Source organism: Aedes albopictus, chromosome 3 (assembly GCF_035046485.1).
Source record: "Aedes albopictus strain Foshan chromosome 3, AalbF5, whole genome shotgun sequence".
NCBI classification, from domain to species: Eukaryota; Metazoa; Arthropoda; class Insecta; order Diptera; family Culicidae; genus Aedes; species Aedes albopictus.
In genome coordinates this window covers 102,379,831-102,384,526 of record NC_085138.1, presented here as the reverse complement: position 1 = coordinate 102,384,526, position 4,696 = coordinate 102,379,831, and the positions used below count along the sequence as shown (strand labels likewise).

Sequence of the window (4,696 nt, the reverse complement as noted above, 5' to 3'; positions counted from 1 at the left end):
CGTATTGCCTTTCAACGTATAATTCTTTATTACACCAACAAAGCTACCCATGAAAATGTTTGACAATTCACAGGTCATTTTGACAGATCACACACATGCACGAAAAAGACGGATAACATATTCTACTTTATCGATCTTGTTGTTGTCCTTTTCATGCTCATGTTACATCTGTCAAAATGACCTGAGATTTGTCAGTCATTTTGAGGTTAGGTTTGTTGGTGTAATGAAGAATTTCCCATGCGTATCGAGGTTACCATTTAATATACAACGACAGTTGAAAAAAAAAAGTTTCCCGACGAGGATGGGATTCGAACCCACGCGTGCAGAGCACATTGGATTAGCAGTCCAACGCCTTAACCTCTCGGCCACCTCGTCTTCTCCTACAGGTATGCACAGTGGTCTAGTAAGGAAATTTTAGTGGACGTAAGATTTTGGCCTTTGGGCATGTTCATCATTAATCAAAATGGGATGGATGATTAAAAAACTCGTGAAGCTTAAGTTTTTTTTGCAACTTTTAGTAACTTGCTACACGAAGAAAATATTGCGAACAAGTCAAAATTGTTGCTGTCTTCTTATACTTTAACCTTTTTAAATCCATTTGGTTTAAAAAAAAGCATTCTTCATTACACCAAAAAAGCTTGCCATGAAAATGTTTGACACTTCACAGGTAATTTTGACAGACACATCAACGAACCTAACCTCAAAATAACTGACAACTCTCAGGTCATTTTGACAGATGTAACATGTGCATGAAAAGGACGGCAACAAGATCGAAAAAGTAAACTATGTGATCCATATTTTTCGTGCATGTGTGTGGTCCGTCAAAATGACCTCAGAAGTGTCAAACATTTTCATGGCTAGCTTTGTTGGTGTAATGAAGAATTGTCATTAAATTTATCGAAAATCATTGGTTTGCATATTTTTTGTATTATCATTGTGCTTGAATTAGCATTCCTCTACCTATGCATTTATGTGTCCAACACATATCCTCGATAGTATAGTGGTCAGTATCCCCGCCTGTCACGCGGGAGACCGGGGTTCAATTCCCCGTCGGGGAGATCGAAAACGTTTTTTAAGTTAGTAAATATATGCGTTTAGATACGTGGCTCTGTCTCTGTGTATCTATCTGTGAGTGATCTGGATTGATCTTCTCTTCAGTATTTATAGTTGAAGAACAGCGAAAAAAGAATTGTGGCTCCAGAGAGGATCGAACTCACGACCTTCGCGTTATTAGCACGACGCTCTAACCAACTGAGCTATGGAGCCAGTTATGAATAAATGCCATTTTTTCGAGTTCTGAAAAAATATGTATGAAAACAAACAAGTCAAAAGTTTTTATAGTATTCCCGTTTAGGAGAAACTCCGGTAATTCTTCATTACACCAACGAACCTAACCTCAAAATGACTGACAAATCTCAGGTCATTTTGACAGATGTATTATGAGCATGAAAAGGACGGCAACAAGATCGATAAAGTAGAATATGTTATCCGTCTTTTTCTTGCATGTGTGTGATCTGTCAAAATGACCTGTGAATTGTCAAACATTTTCATGGCTAGCTTTGTTGGTGTAATGAAGAATTTGAATACGAAACTCAAAAATGCCTACAATTCCCCCAAATTGCACGTAGTAATTCATTTCTTCCAGCACTTTGCTCCATCATCATTTACTGCCAAATTATAAAACCAAATAAAGCAATAAATATGCATTATGTAATTTGGCAACCCCTCGAAACATCATCATCGCCATTATTTGCAGAATTGCAAATTCGCCATATGGCCAACCGCATCCCACTTCCTCGTGCCTTCACCACACTAAAATACCTACCAACTGCTTCCCGAGAAGAATAAACAAGAAATCAACACAACACGCACTCTTCTAAGGTGATAAATAAGTGTGCCATTTGTTAGCTCCCATACAATTTCACACAGTTTCGCTCGCGGTGGTAAGTGGCGACCAGAGAAAAAAAAACATAGTCAAGAAACCTCAAAAGAAAAACAGTGAGACCAGCCCACTGCTCATTCCGCCGTGTGGTATACCTAATAGCACCAAGAAAAATGACAATGATAAAAAAAAATTTTGAAAAATAGCAAATTGCTAGATGTGCCATCTTGTTCGTAGGGGGGCATATAAATTCTCAAGGGGAAATTTTCCTCTTCCTTTCTCGATTCGCATTCCATCCATATAGGACGTGCCAATGTTTGATGTAGTTTCCTCCGCGGAGAAATGAGAAATGAATTTTGAAGAGATAATTTTCGCTTACGCCCCTTACTTTACCTCACCGCCGAAAAGTCCAGTGGGGTAGAAAATTTATCGTATTCCGGAAGAAAAATGGTATGGTAGAAGAGTATCGCTGAATGGGTGGGTGGAGTGAAACGATATCTTATGTTGAAAACTTAAAAACGATTTAGGGGAACTGGGGGTAAGACGCCCACGTTAAGGGAGAGTCCAATTTTAACCACGAAACACTTTATAATACACATTTTTTTGGCACTAACATGAAGCACCAACATGTTTCCTTCCAAATGGAAGAAACCATATACCAGTTTCATGTTTTACTACTGAAAAATCCAAATTTGAAAAAAAGTTTGATTTTCAGAATTTTAGTTTTAATGCGGGGTAAAACGCGCCACTAGCCACAGCTAACGCCAGGATGCCAAATTGTGTACATATACTTGCGCGCCTGGTTTATTGTCAACTGTTATTGTTCGTGAATGGTATACAGTCATTACATAATTATGGATCATCTGTAATTATGGGTCAATTCCATGTAAACGTCATAGTGAGCTGTTTTATCAATAATTACTTCAAAATGACGCATGACTGTGTGATTAGTGAACTTATTTATAGTAAAAATGTGCTGTTGCTTGGTTCCAACTTGTGTTCTTCATAATTTGTGCCAGAATTTGGATCTAAATGGCTATTTTAATGTAAATAACTAGGGGTGGGCATTTTACCCCACATATGCCTCAGAAGTTTGGACCCTTGTAAAAAAGTTGTAAGGGTCAAATCCGATACTTTTTCCGCTTGGTACACAAATAATGGGAGTGTGCAAAACAGTTTGTGGGGATAGGGAGAAAAAAATTATTTTAAAAGATGTAAAAAAGTGCGAACATTTGACAGGCTAAAATTACATCAAAAGTAACCAAAATCTTTTTTCGAAGTTTTTGTACAATTTTTTTAGTAAAAATATGTAAACTAAAATGTAAAGAAGCATTTTTATTCTTATTTTAGCGAATGCAATTGAAAAAAGTACTGAAAATAACGTGGTATGCCTAAAACAAGGGTGGCGCAACTTGCCCCCTATGGGCGTTATGGCCGCAGTTCCCCTAAATCATCATCGACCTCAGTGGAATTTAGCATCGAGGGTGTGCAAATTTGTTTACAGTATTGGATACATGACGGCAGTCATGATGACGCTCAGCTTTTCTAGGCTTTGTTCTCCAGTGGACAAAAGGATGGCTATTAGTTGGTGAGCTCATTCTTCATTACACTAACAAAGCTAGCCATGAGAATGTTTGACACTTTTCAGTTCATTTTGACAGACCACACACATTCACGAAAAATACGGATGATATACTCTACATTATCGATCTTGTTGCAGTCCTTATCGTGCTCACGTTACATCTGTCAAAATGACCTGAGAGTTGTCAATCATTTTGAGGTTAGGTTCATTGGTGTAATTCTTTATTACACCAACGAGCCTAACCTCAAAATGACTGACAATTCTCAGCAATTTTGACAGATGTAACATGAGCATGAAAAGGACAGCAACAAGATCGAAAAAGCAGAATATAGGATCCGTCTTTTTCGTGCATGTGTATGGATTACTGCATGAATTTATACTGGCCTGCTTACTCTCACACGAAATTTGACGTTAGAGCGGTGTCGGCACCTCTCAAACGTCAAATTTCCTGTGAGAGTAAGCAGACCAGCATAAATTCGTGCAGTGGACCATGGTCTCTCAAAATGACCTGAGAAGTGTCAAACATTTCCATGGCTTGCTTTGTTGGTGTAATAAAGAATATAGAATAATCTAATCAGCGTAATTAGTTTCACCGGAAAACCATTTAATGGAATATTCACATAACATTTATTTTTTCACAAGCATCGGTGGTTCAGTGGTAGAATGCTCGCCTGCCACGCGGGCGGCCCGGGTTCGATTCCCGGCCGATGCAACGGAATATTTTGTCGATAATGCAGTCTCAATTCATAACTTTAGTTGAAGAACAAGTAGAACAGTTCTATCAATACGGTAATTTTCTCACTTTAAACACGCGTCCTCGATAGTATAGTGGTCAGTATCCCCGCCTGTCACGCGGGAGACCGGGGTTCAATTCCCCGTCGGGGAGATCTTGTTTTTTAACACAAGCATGTACCATCTTACCTCGCTGGTTCGACACGTTTCAAAACGACACTTTTTAAGGGCGGACGGGACGGTCGGGGAAATATCCGCCATTGCTCTGTTGCTACTAAGATGGTAATCTCAGATTCTACTTCATATTTTGCAACAAAAACCTATCACTGTGTATGCTCACTTGCAGTGCATATGCTGATTGTTTTTCAGCATCTTCAGCGCGATAGAACTCGAGATTACCATCTTCAAAATCGCGAGGCAAATTGTTAGAAAGAGAGGCAAGATAGGAAAAATAACACGGCGTCCCGTTTCACCTTAATTCGGACCCATGTACACATGCC

At 38.9% G+C, this 4,696-nt stretch overlaps 5 non-coding genes across 5 annotated transcripts; 3 read left to right on the top strand and 2 right to left on the bottom strand.

The window, feature by feature from the left end:
* Positions 1–293: 293 nt before the first annotated feature.
* On the bottom strand, positions 294–375 carry Trnas-gcu (transfer RNA serine (anticodon GCU)). The gene has a single exon. It is a non-coding gene; the product is annotated as a tRNA-Ser (tRNA).
* Positions 376–986: 611 nt separating this feature from the next.
* Trnad-guc (transfer RNA aspartic acid (anticodon GUC)) lies at positions 987–1,058 on the top strand. The gene has a single exon. It is a non-coding gene; the product is annotated as a tRNA-Asp (tRNA).
* Positions 1,059–1,192: 134 nt separating this feature from the next.
* Positions 1,193–1,266, bottom strand: Trnai-aau (transfer RNA isoleucine (anticodon AAU)). The gene has a single exon. It is a non-coding gene; the product is annotated as a tRNA-Ile (tRNA).
* Positions 1,267–4,105: 2,839 nt separating this feature from the next.
* Positions 4,106–4,176, top strand: Trnag-gcc (transfer RNA glycine (anticodon GCC)). Its single transcript has one exon. It is a non-coding gene; the product is annotated as a tRNA-Gly (tRNA).
* Positions 4,177–4,278: 102 nt separating this feature from the next.
* Trnad-guc (transfer RNA aspartic acid (anticodon GUC)) lies at positions 4,279–4,350 on the top strand. The gene has a single exon. It is a non-coding gene; the product is annotated as a tRNA-Asp (tRNA).
* The last annotated feature ends 346 nt before the right edge of the window (positions 4,351–4,696 follow it).